A 14,054-nucleotide genomic window follows, 5' to 3' on the forward strand; every position below is an offset into this window, starting at 1 on the left:
AATACCAGGAGAAAACTCAACAACAACAAAACAAACAATTAAAAAATGGGGGAAAATCTTGAATAGACATTTCTCCAGAGAAGATACACAAATGACCAAATAAGCACATGAAAAGATGTTCAGCATCACTAATCACTAGGGAAATACAAATCAAGACCACAATGAGATACCACTTCACACCTCTTAGGATGGCTATTTTAAAAATATTTAAACACAACAGAAAATGACAAGTGTTGAGGAGGATGTGGAGAAATTAGAACCCTCTGTATTCCTGGTGGGAATGTAAAATGGTGCAGCCACTGCAGAACCAGCAATTTCTCCAAACATTAAACATAGAATTACCAGAGAATCTAGCAACTCCACTTTGGATCTATACCCTAAAGAACTGAAAGCAGAGATTCAGACATTTATACACCCATGTTAACAGCAGTATTGTTTGCAACAGCCAAAGGTAGAAGCAACTCAAGAGTCTATCAAAGGATGAGTGGATAAACAAAATGTGGTATATATACATACAATAGGATATTATTCAGCCTTAAAAGGAAGGAAATTCTGACACATTCTACAACATGGATGAACCTTGAGCACATTATGCTAAATGAAATAAGCCAGACACAAAAGAGCAAACATTGTGTGTTTCCACTTATATAAGCTACCCAGAGAGTCACAGAGACAGAAAGATGCATGGTAGTTGCGGGGTCTGGGAGAAGGGGGAATTGTGCCGTTAGTGTTTAATGGGTACTCAGTTTCAGTTTGGGAAGATGAAAAAGTTCTGGAGATTAACGGTGGTGATTGTTGCATAACAATGTGAATGTCCTTAATACCACTGAACCATATACTTAAAACAACTAAGATGTAAGATCTTTAAAATGTACATCATGGTGATTTGATATACATTGTGAAAGGATTCCCACCATCTAGTTAATTAATACACCCATCACCTCACATTATATTACAATTTGGTTTGTCAATTATATCTCAATAAAGCTGAAAAAATGGTTAAAATGGGAAATTTTACATTATGTATATTTTACCACAAGAAAAAAAATTAGGGGAGAGAGATCGCTTCTGCCTGGAGTCTTCTTATTGACAGAGAAGAGGGATCTTGACCTGGCTGTAAAGGCTGGGGAGCACTGGACAAACAGAAATAGGGCAGTGGAACAGACAGAGGGGCCACCAAAGGCACCAGGCTAATTAATAGGAGGGCATCTGGGGGAACTCAGTATAGAATACATGACTGGAGTGAGAATTATAGATTAGATGAGGCTGAAAGGGAAGTTGTACTTGTTTCAAAGGGCTCTGAATGACAGGTGAGACCATCCATACACAGACGAAGGGGGACATGAATCCTAAAAAGCAGCCTTTGTTATCACCAAGGAGACAAGACTGGAGCGAGAGTGCATGGAGTGCGAAGCCAGCGAAGAGCTTGTTTGACAGATGGATAATAATGTGAGGAATGAAAGGTCTTCAACAGCGTAAGTGCTATACCACAATGCTTCTCAGCCTTAAGTATATACCGCACAAGCTAGTTATAAATGATTTTTTAATTAAATTATTGTTATAATGTTACTTAAGTTTGTTCAACATAGAATTAGGAATAAATTCCTTATACTTACACCTCCCATGAAACCAAAAGCCAAACCCGACAGCCTTGTTCTAAAGCTTGTCCTCTTTCATGCAATTGGACACTTCTCAAGGACTGGCAACAACCTTCCTGTGTGACTACTGTCTGAAGATGAGGCATCGAAGCAGAGGACCTGGGTTCAAATTCTGACTCTGCCATTTACTAGCTGGAGACTTGGGCAAATTGCTTAATCAGTGTGAACATCAATTTCTTTATCTATAAAGTAAGAAAAATAACCTACCTCACACAGTTTTCATGAGAATCAAAAGAGGCATGTGGAAAGCACTGTTAACCTAGAAAATATTTTCTAAGAAGTTCTCACTGTCACAATCTTGTGGATTTATATGCAAAATAGAACTGAAATTCGCTAAGTTAAATGACATTTTTAAAAGTGTTCTGACCTACAAGGAGAGAATTACATTTTTCTGGGAAAGAGATAATTATTTATTTTTTTAATTACTTACACCCAGGACATGTTGTGTTCCTCCATCTCATGCCCTCTTTTATAGAGAAAAAAAAAGCAGGCAGGTTGAGGGCTCACTTGTGTTGGTGACAAAGCAAAACTGAACCCAGGCCTCCTGGATCCCAGATATGTTCACCAACAAGCCAGAGACTCATCAATAATGCTGAGAAAAAGCAGAAGTAGCATGTGATGTGGAAAGCATCACTATGGCTCTACCGCAAGACCCCTTCCACACACTCCACCACGGGCTCAAGTGGGTCTCAGAGAGGCTCAGCAGTTCCTGGGAAAATAGAGGGTCACTGCACCTCTGGACTGCACAGGTACTCTGGGTCAGGGCAGATTCTTCACACCAAAACATCATGCAAAGAGGAGCAGTACCCTAACTAGGCCAGAAGATCAGCCTATGTGTCTCACATTCTGATCTGACAGGCAGCATGATGCTAGCTTGCTCCCACGTTCCTCAAACTCTTTTTCCCAGAGCAACTTCTCAGGCAGAGTTTATCCTATTTATAACTCTTTAAACATTGGCTTTCTCCCCCACTCTTTTTCAAAGAGAATTCCTTTAAGAGCAGACATATTAGCACCAATGTACTTTCCAGAATCCTATGAACTTTAGATTGTATATGTTTTATTTATTTTTCAAAATCTTGGCTTTTTGTAACTTTTACACTTAAAAGTCAACTTTAAAGGACTGTTTTAAAAAAAGTCTAGACAAAAGCATTGCACTTTTCTTTTTTATGCAACAGTCTCTAAGAGAAGTCACCAGAGCCAAATCTGCTTTCCGAGGTCTCTGCTTTGCGCTTGGCCCCCCTCCCACGGACCTCACACAGATGCAGGAGCAAAAGTATCTGGCATTCTCTGTAAAAAGCCACCAGCACTGAGACTCAGCAGCCTGGCTGAGTGCCGCAACTGCCTGAACACATGCCTCACAGCTCCCACGTCCCAGACCTTGGTACTCTCAGCCAGATGGCCAAGTTTTAAATAGTAACAATTAGGTTCAGTTACGCTGCCCCTGTTCACCAGTGACTCCGCTCTCTTTTTTCACAAGCTCTGTAGCTGTTAGAGTAATTCCTCAGTTACCCGGTCTTCTCATTGGAGGGTCACATAACAAACACTAGCGCCTGCGTAAGACTTTCAATAACCGGCACGGCTGCTAAATCCAAGACTGGGTTCTCTACAATCTAGAATGATGAAGGGCACAAGAGGCATCTGCTAAAGGAAAAATCCAGAAGCAGTTTCCGTGACTGCTGAAACTGTATCAGCAGGAAACTGAATGAGCTTAATACAAAATGCGTTTTCTTGACTCTTCACCCACAAGGAAAAAGTAGAACTAATGGCAAAGCTTTCAAATACAAATAGCAAATATCAGAAAAATCAGTATCCTTTGAAAGGATGAATTTCATGTATGGATATAATTCTACCCAACCTCTGGTAACCTTCATTATATATTTAAAGAATTTTTGTACCAAGATTAAGTAAAAGAAATAATATTTTAATAGAAACAACTGGAAGAACAAAACTATAATCATAGGCCCTCCTATGACGAAAAGTAACAAAAGAGAACTTAGGTAACAAATTATCACAAAGTAAGAAATCTGGATTTTCAAATCCAGATTCAGTTCAGAAGTTCACAGAATGTTTATCACATGAAAAAACTTCACCTTAAATGGAGAGAAGGGGGAGCAATAACCTGAACCAGGATCAACAAAAGAGACCAAGAAGTCTTCTCATGTAGATCAATTTCATACCAAGGATCTCATGTCTTCAACTTGAAGAGTTTAAACAAAAAAGAGACAAGATTGTACAACTTACAAAAGTAGCTTTACACACATCATCATTGATCCACACTGTCACCATGTTCAACTGATACTACGACAGAAAAAAGCACTGGCAAACAAAAATGACACATTTATTTCTATTGTATTAACCTTAAGGAAAAAAATCTTCTCTATTCCATTTTTTCTTTTCTTGGAGAAAAACTGGCACACCTTTAACTCAGTGGTGAACTTTCTGCATTTTGGGAGGCTTAAAAGATGTTTACAAAAATAGCAAATAAACTTTCATTCCACCATTCCTCCTCCTTGAAAATAAAATAATACAGTCCCAAATTCCATTAATTCTTTCCTTTACTCATTAACAAACACTGTGGGTGCACCCACAATGGGGTTATGTTAATCCTTGGGGACATAAAAATGAAGACAACCAAAGTCTCTACTTTCTGAACAGAAGATTAATATTTTAATATTAATACAAAATCCTAGCCTGCTGATATTGCCTAAACTGTTTCAGTCCAAGAGTATAAGGGAGAAAAACTATGAATTGTGGGTAAAACAGAAATTATAGAGATGACTATACAAATTCATAGGGAAGACACTACCTCAAAAAAAACCCGGAAAATGTCTGATTAGGGTTTTAGCCATTCATCCAAGAACACTATATTTAGTAGAACAAGTAATGGTCAACAAAATGTTGGTACATAAATTAATTTAATTAGCAAGTTAGCAAAAGATTTATTAGTTAACAAAAATATTGACTATATTCTTTGACATAAAATAAAACACATGGAAACATTTCCACTATTTCAATATTTCTGCTTTTACTCCATCCTTTTAAAAAATGGGGAATCTATTAACATTAGTTATTAAGTTACCATTTTACCCTTCCTAACACTCAGCAAGCAAGAGAGGAAGAACAGACCACTCCCTGGTAGAGAAGGAAGCGCCTCGCAAATGTCAGCAACATTTACACTTTCTTCACCCCATACAAATGCAAATTAGCTCATTATAAGCCTTTTAATAACTTTCAAGAAATGTTAGCTGAATTCATTGGAAAAACTAAATTCATCAGGGAAAAAAAGGAGAGACAGAAGGGACTATTGGGCCTTTATTATGTTATAATTGTTTTGATTATTAGCCAGGGGGTTGATTCCCTTGATTATAAATCTTACAAGTAGATTTCTTCTAGCAGAAAGTAACGTTAGGTATATTTTAGTGAAATTAGTACACTATCTAGTCTATATGAAAAATGGCTGATAAAAATCTTTAGAAGATACAGTACATGAATAAAAAACTACTGGCTTAAAACAAAAGACTATTTACTTAGAGTAAAATTTTATTTATTTGGAATAAGAAAACTGAATTAATCTTGTATAAAATTTTAACATGTGCATCCTAAATCTTAGTGAATTTTCCTATATGAAGCAGACACCTTAATCCAAAAGGAATAATTAAGAAAAGGAAGCATTTGGAGGACCTATTGGCTTGCCTAATGAACAACATACTAGATTGTTAGTATGCAAACTAGGTACTTCAAAATACTAAGAGCCAGTATTTTTCCCCTTGAAATTTTTCCCCCATTTATTTTCTTAACAAAACTCTCTTTCCATACATAAAATAAAGGCAAACTTCCAGTTAGGTTATACCTAAGGGATGAGATAGCTTGCTTTATATCAAAGGTCTGGATAAGTAATTGGGATACTAGCTTCTGCTACAAATGTTGACTCTTCTGAGCCTACTTTAGCTAATGTAAAAAGTTTCCCACTTAAATCAATCCAGATTCTTTTGTATAATCTTACTACTTGGATAGTTTTCACACTAAGAACGAATTACATGATTACTCTGAGAAAAATCTGAATGATATGAAGGTTAGACTATAATTCCAAGAGGATTTTGTTCACTCACCTAAAGCTCCAAGATGGTCATATTTTTTTTTCTGGGCAATGATGGTGAAAACATTTTTCCCAAATTGTTGAATAAGTGACAATCTAGACTCAAAGCACTCTGGGTTTGGTTACAGATGCCAGAACTAATTAACTTATTACTTATTCTTTCCCTCAAATCACACACCGGAGAAAATTTGACTCTGTAAGAGATACAGTTTTCTAACCACAAATATTCATTTTTAGGTCATATCTAGTTGAGTTCTATCCAGCTGGAAATCACTTTTTTTGTTTCTACTAAGATTGCCTGGTTTTTACATTACTTCAGGATACAAAAATATTATTTAATCAGCCATTCGGGAGCCTGCTCTCCTGCATTCTATTAACACCTTCTACAGCATAAGCATTTTAAAGTTTATATTCTTGGACAGGCCAGGACATCTTTGAAAAATTATTAGATTGCCCCCTGAGCGATACTGTAACCCAAATGAATGAGTCACAGGACTAACTGGAAGAAGGGTGGTATCCAGTTTTCAGAAATACAGTTAAATATAATATTAAAAGACTTTTTATTTAATGTTCAACTGCTTACCTGTCTAGCTGGCTGGAGTGGGAATGGGGGAAAGTGCTGCAGTAGGGGTTGAAGGTCATTATTCAAATGTACTCAAGCAAAAACTACAGGCAAGTTGCATTATTTTAGTATTTTCATAGAGTTATACTGGGTAGCAGGAGTTTACATGTGCAATGCCTAGAATAAATCTAATCAAGCCTATAAAATATCAGCTATAAATACAAAATCTAGAAAATTCTAAAACCCAGGACCTAACGGGTTCTTTAGAAGATGAATTATCATGAGGGCCCCACTATCTACCCAACAAGGAGAAGGAAAGATTTAGCAGGTAAGATGTTTTGAAATAACAGATGTTCTGGAAATTAAGGATATGTAGTCACACGCCCTACAACTCTTTTCTCGACTAATTAGCATCATATTACTCAAAGAGGAATAATGATATGGATACATTAATAGGCAGTAAGGTGTTCTCCAGTCTTCCACACTGAACAGCACTGAGAAATTCAATTGGCATCCTCAGTTACACTGGGATTATTATCTTAATAGCCAGCATTAGGCTGTAAGGTTAAGAAAAATCCATTACATCATAGAAAAAATATAATACAATTCATGCTTTGTATTAACTGGCTTTCTTTTTAAGTTCATTAATTGATGATGAAATTCAGGTACTATTACATAGCACTTAGAAAAGCAAAATAATTCACTGCTAATTGCAAACATAAACAAATCTGGTTAATGGCATAAGTAAGAGACCATAAGTCAAAAACAGCCAAAGGATTAGCATCTCACGTACTCAGTATATTTTCTCACTGGCAAAAAAATTACCCACCAAAAATACAAAATGATATATTTAAAACACAATCTCAGAAAACATCCTTGCTAAACTCAAGCACACTCTCTTGCTAAAACTTTGTTTTGATAAAATTAAATCTGCCCAAAACTTGAAAGATTCATGATATGTAAAATTAAGATCCCTTACAGGTGTACACTGTGGTTTTCAATCCCCTAAATGCAGTATAATAGTAACTAAATTTAATCCAATTTTTTCCCACTTGAAAATGAATAAAATACATCACATTATTATGCCCACTTACACTTACACATAGTTCTTCAAAAAAACCTATAGGTCCACTAACATGCTGAATTTCTAAATACACCACAAATAATTGATATCACAACAGAAGAAATTTACTCCACAGGGAATATACTATATGTAAATATAAACAAAGATAATTAACTTTTAATTTGTACTAAATAGATACAAATGATCTCTATATCTCTCTGTCCATCTCCTGTATTCATATCTAGGAGAAATATATCCAACTCAATACTCAGCCCAAATCAAACTCTGATACAGAGTAAAGGGAAGGAAATGAAAATTCACATGCAGGTTTCTATGGCAGCAGCAGTTATATTCAGATCAAAACAACAGGAACTATACTTGGCACATTCATAATACATCCTTATAATATAAAGTTAGGAATGACAATGGACTAAACCATTTTCACTGAAGGTAATTTGAGCAGAAGTAAAAATGTGCAATGTATTGAGAAAAGTAAGGTATGAAACAAAAGCAGTTGCAGAATTAATTTCCACAATAAAACACTGCCCAAGGGGAGATAAAAAAGGAAATAGACAAAAGTCTTGAAGGGATAACTAGGTTTTAAGAATGTTTTTTCAGGCATTATTCAGTGATCCTATGCTCTATTTAAATTCTACTTCACTAGCAAGAAAAGAAAAGAATTTTATGGAGTTAGATATTGTGCAATGGAGTGTAACAAAGCATTGTTCAACGGTATTGTCTATTAATTTCTGCCACTTATTTTGGATCCATTTCTAATGGTAACTAAAAGCTTTTTGAATTGAAAACATGAACGGTCTGTTAAACAAAGGTGGAAAGCGGCCATGAAATAGCATACAGGATTAGGGAGAGGGTCTTCACATTTAGACAGCACTGGCAGAAAGCAGATTTTTTATATTACTAAAATTATATTATTCTTCAAAATCCAAAACAACTGTCAACAATTATAGCTTCACCTGATGCAACTTCTTCCATTTAGAAAAGAAGACTAATGAATGACAAGTCAACTGAAAAACAGTGAAGCATACATTTTAATGTCAATTTGCAAAAGTCTTTTATGCTTGAAAAGAATTAGAATTAAGATATCTGTTATAATTTTGGTTAAATGAACACATTTTAAAGGGTTTTTAAAATAAATATTGGAATTCCATATCTATATAAATATGTCAAGAATCCATCCATTCACCAAATTTATTTGCAGTCAATCAAAACCTCAATCCCAGATGAACCCAGCCATCAATCTGTAGCCAAGGAGTTGAGTAGTAGCAGACTATTAGTAGAGAAAAATCAAACCAAGCAGATTCATTTTATTTTAGACTCATGATTGCTCACCTCAACGCTGTCCAGAAATCCTGCTGTATTTCTTGTAAGTCTTCATTCCCATCTCAAACAACTGTGACACGCCTGCTCTTCTCTCCTTCAACTACCCAGCACACACCTGACCCCAACCCCAGTTGAGGACCTCACTCAATTTTGTTGAAAAAACAAAAGATTTCAGATAAGATCTCTTGAAAGTCCCACCATAAAGTTATAAGCCCCTGCATTGATTTCCATTTTCCCTTTCTCCCTCCTGTTACCTGGGAGAGGTGACCCTCCTCCAATGAAGGCTAAGCTCCCAACATGTACTCTTGACCCTCCACAAAGCATCTCTGATCCATCCAAGAGAAGAAAATGCAGGACGGCCAGAAATAATTTCCCTCCACTCTACTTTTAAAAATACTACCTATTCATCAAAAACTTGAAAGATTACTATCTATTTCCTCTTACTAGAATATAAGCTCCATGAAAGGTGAGATGTTTTGTTCACACTGGCTCTCCAAGACCTGAAAGACTGCTCATGCACAATAGGTGTGCAATAAAAATTCCTTGAATATTTGTTGAAAATTACATCCTCTTCTGCCACTGCCATCACCAGCACTGTAAATTAGCATGACCCTCAACAAATGCATGGAAAATTAGTCATTCCCATAACACTTTCATCCCTCCTATAGGACAGAAGGGACTTGTTAAAAATACATACTCCATTATTTTGATAGTCATTCCACACTATAAAACAAAATACTTAAGAGGAAAGACTGTGCCTTATTATTTACCACTTACTGGATTATATACCAATGCCTGAATGAGCTCAGTAAGTTTCTCTGACTGAATTGGGGGAAAAGTCCAAAACTACTTTATAAATTATAAATTATATTCCAACATAAATTAATTTCCAACTCATCTTGTATTTTTTCACAAGAAATATGTAAGATAATATATCTATTTAATAACAAAAAGTCACTCTTCTTTATTTGCAAAAGTCATTTAGACATAAAGTAGACAAGTAGAGTATCACTTAATTTGATGGACAGTCTAAGTCTCTGATGAGAAAACATTTTTACCCCCAACATCAAAGACTAAGGCCATGACAGTTAACTATCTCACCAACACAAAAAAGAGCTTTCATTTTCCACCAATATACAGCCTTAGATTTCATTTTTGTTATTATGAAGGTAGTTGATAATTTTTGTCTATTAACAAAGCAGAGTAAAGTTTTAATGAATTAATTGTAGTAAATAAAATGCAGTGGGGAAAAGCTATTAATAAGAACAAATGAGTCTGTTTTCTGGATCATACCACACAGTGCTAAACAAAAGCCACTTAAAAAAAAAAAACCCTGGGAGTACAATGGCTACTTTTTTGTGTGGATTCCTAGAAGATAACCATGATGCAAAAAAAAATCTAATTTCCTTTTTTCTTAAATTCTTATGTTTCCCAGGAGAGGTTACATTCACATTCACAATGTGGAAACTGGTGACCTTAGAAGAATCTCATGTACTTATTAACCAGCAAACTTAAAAATTAAATAAAATATCAGCTATTTGGAGCTTCTAGTTAATCATGAAGGGAATAAACAGTGAAGCACAAAACTCCATGTTAATCAACTGTCAGTCTATCAATCCATGTTTCCTCAAAGTAAAAATGGTAAACTGTACTGAAAAATAAAATAAGATAAAGCTATGTCTGTGTGACTGAAAAATTCAGCTAGCTCCATTCCTAGGACAGTTAATACAAATGGCCGAATGACATGGCCCAGATGTAGGCTGACATGATCTATAAATCATAAGCCTGCAAACTTTCCAGAAGTAGTTTTAATAGTGATTAAAAAAAAGTAAAGGTTCCAAATAAAGTTATTATTATTATGATTTCTATATTGTTTTTTGCACGAATGATCATGAACTATTTTCTTAGTCCATTAGCTCTGGCATTCATTAATAAGAACTGCTGGAATGTCAAAAATGCAATAATTAAATTAAACTACCAATTATTTTAATTTATTCAAAGTGAAAATAAATATCCATATGGAAAGCTTTGTCATGTAAATGGTTTCAAAATAAAACACAAAGACAAAATGGCAAGTTAAACAATACTACCAAAGTGAATGGAATAAACTTTCAAATTTTTCAAACTAAATATATATAATCCCTCTCATCAGTTGAAGATGCAGTATTGAACTTCAGTCAATCAAGCCTGATTTTTAGGATGCCTTCAGAATTGAAGTCTAAGACCACAACTCACAAAAAGGGAGTACTTTGCTGCTTCACAGCAGGATGCAAATTCCTTTTTCTAAGCAGAATTCCAGACATTCCATGTGTCTTCTATAAAAATAGAAGATGTCCATTTTAAAGTAGGCCAGGCTGAACTCATACCAGCATAAATGGACAAGAAATGCACTTTTCGCAAGAAGGTTTACATTTGCTCCTGTAAGCAAACGACAGATTTCCACTCTTCAGTTCCATCCTTATGCTTCCTCTGGCTCCTCCTTACAAGACACTGCACACTATAGATGAGCTTTTGGCCCCAGCAAAAACATTAGATTAGGAAGGCTTTTAGGAGAAAAAGTGGGTGAAGTGCTTGGTTCTCCCTCCTTCCAGAACAAAAACAAGTCCTTCAAAAAATTTATTTGAATAATGATATTTTAAAATTATCAATTCCCATAATTCAGTAACTTGGTTAAGGTAAATAAAAGTATAGTTTTTTTAACCTGACATGACAGCATACACTAAAATATGAAGAATACTAAGTTTAAGCAAAGATAAGATTTTTTTTTGGTTGTAGACATCAGAATGAAGGCTTGTTTCCTGGTTTTTGCGGTAGCAAATGCACAGCTTAATCTAAGCGGGATTTACGCTGGCAAATGTCCACCTCAGATGGCCCCAGCAGCAATCGGGGAAGCACAGGCTGCTCAGAAGAGGATTATGTGATCATGTGAGTCTTTTAAATCCTTCAGTGACTCCCAACTCTGTGCCAGGCCTGTGCTTAGCAAATGTGAGCCAAAAAAGACCCAAAACGGACCTAGGAGTGGCAGTCTGATGAGGAAAACAGACAATCACACAGACAAAAACATGCCATTACCTCCTGTGCTCAGTTCTAAGAGAGAGCATTAGAGGAGAGTAAGGGGGTGACCCAATCCAGTCTAGGGGTCAGCAGCAGCTTTCCCAGAGGATGTAACGTGTCCAACAAGTAGAAGTTAACCAGGTATAGAAGGAAAGGGAAAGAACATTCCACAGTGAGGAACCAGTTGAGGCAAAGACCTAAAGCAACAGGGGCAAAGCCTGTTGGAGATGCTAATGAAGCAGAAAGGTGGGGAAGGGGAAGGAAGGGAACTGTGGATTTGGGTTTGGAAATGTAACAAACCCTCACTGTTTAGTGAGAAATGAGGTTAGCAGGCTCCAGACAGCAGTATGCCAAGTATGTCAGCCTTTATGAAAGTAATGTCAAGTAGGAAATAACAGGATCAGAATTTCTGTAAAGAGTGGATTGAAGGTGGGCTGTCCATAGGTGGAATATAGTTGCCAGCCTACTGCAGTAAACCTGGCATAACACAGGAAACTAAACCAGAGGGTGGCAGCGAACAGAAGTGGGCCATCCTTGCTGATCCCAGCTTAGTAGGGAGAAAAGTTCTCCCTACCTTCAAGTTCGAATGTTCATTTCTCTACCAACATTTTACAGCTTCACTTGGGCTTGGTATTTTAAAAAATTAAAAATGCCTGTATTGCATTTCCTGTAATGAACATGAAAGTACTATGGACTTTCAACTACACTATTTAGTAGGCAACATTAACTTCATTCCTTTTATAGGCCAATCAGAACCCTGAAGGTCAGACTGACCGAGGGACTGGCCTGTCACAGAGCCAGAGAGAACCCAAACTGGGAGGCCAAATCTGTTGGAATCTGCAACCATGTCCTTTCTTGTTTACTCTAGTTCTTGCGTAGCTACAATTTCTACCCCTTGCTTTTTCCTAACATACATTGGCCACCCATTTAAAATTAATACGTCCAATGTAGCATGATATCAGTTTGCCAAAGACTAAGAAAGTAGAACCCATAAGTTAGCCTTTCTAGCTTTGCCCAGAATTAACCACAAGGTCTTAAAAGCAAACTGTTTTACCTCCATTTTTCATTGGTCAGATGAAGATAATGATATAAGTATATAAAATAAAAGTATTATCACTACTAACTGTCAGAGCTCCATGAGGTAGAGCTCAGTGCCTGCCTCAGCAAGGACTTTCTGCCCAGCTGGGTGGCCGGTCCGCAGCTGCCTCGAGCTGGCAGATCCTCCCGCGGGACTGAGCAGCTGGGAGCCTCTAGCCTGAGGTCCCACATTCTCCAGCACAGCCTGCATTCAGTGGCGGAGCAAGGCGGATCGAAAGGCCGGCCACTTCAGCTAACACAGGGCACTGCAGAGTGGAAACGTTTCCCTGCTGGGTCCATGGAGGTCTGCCAGGGTGCAGGCAGTTCAGCTTCTCCCTCCCAGAATGTGCTTCCTCCTCCCCCTTTGCCGGTGATAGCTCCTAATAAACATCCTGCACCCCAAACTCCATCTTCCCACTGCTTCTGGAGAATCCGAACTGCCACACTCTACTTACCTACTTTGGACATACTAACTAGGTCAACATGAAACTTAACTACATACTTGAAACACCAAGAACAGGCCTGTTGAGTAACTTGATTTTAAATTGTTCTACTAATTAATAGAAGTATATTTTTATTTCATATTTTAAGCAAATCAAGTCCTTGCTGATACTTTGAAAAAATCTCAATTTAATGATAGGCCAAGTTTAAACATTTGACTTTTTATTCCAAATAACTTAGGAAGAAAGTTATGAAGCTAAAAATAAAAGGATAAAACTAATGTATCATATCTAATAATATGACAGTATTATTAACAGTACCACAGTGACACTGTTACAGCACCCCTATATAGCCGAGATCTATGTGAAAAATACACAATACTCCTTTTGTAACTAACACAGAAGGGAACTTTGGCCTCTGCTCTGTGCTTATCTAATTCATATATTTAGGACTTGGAGTAAACATTTCCCTTCATATCATATATCATATCAAAACAAAACTGATTACTTCTAAAAAAGGAATAAAACATGTATTCTCATTATAATAAATCACTTCAAGTAATCATTCAAAGAACTTGTAATTCTACTCTCACAGAGCACAAACTTTCAACTATATCTTGAAAGAAATTCTGAAATATAAAAATAAAATTAATAATATCAATAGGGTTATTTCTTTATGGACACATGTAATTCCATGATGTAAAAGACTACAAAAACAAGTAAAACAACCAAGTTGTGTATAATATCCTTCAGTCTAGTTTTC

At 36.4% G+C, this 14,054-nt stretch overlaps 1 protein-coding gene across 4 annotated transcripts in view; it reads right to left on the reverse strand.

The window, feature by feature from the left end:
* FSIP1 (fibrous sheath interacting protein 1) overlaps window positions 1–14,054 on the reverse strand; it is a 194,109-nt gene that overhangs the window by 68,122 nt on the left and 111,933 nt on the right. The window lies entirely within an intron of this gene.

Source organism: Manis pentadactyla, chromosome 11 (genome assembly GCF_030020395.1).
Source record: "Manis pentadactyla isolate mManPen7 chromosome 11, mManPen7.hap1, whole genome shotgun sequence".
Classification (NCBI taxonomy): domain Eukaryota; kingdom Metazoa; phylum Chordata; class Mammalia; order Pholidota; family Manidae; genus Manis; species Manis pentadactyla.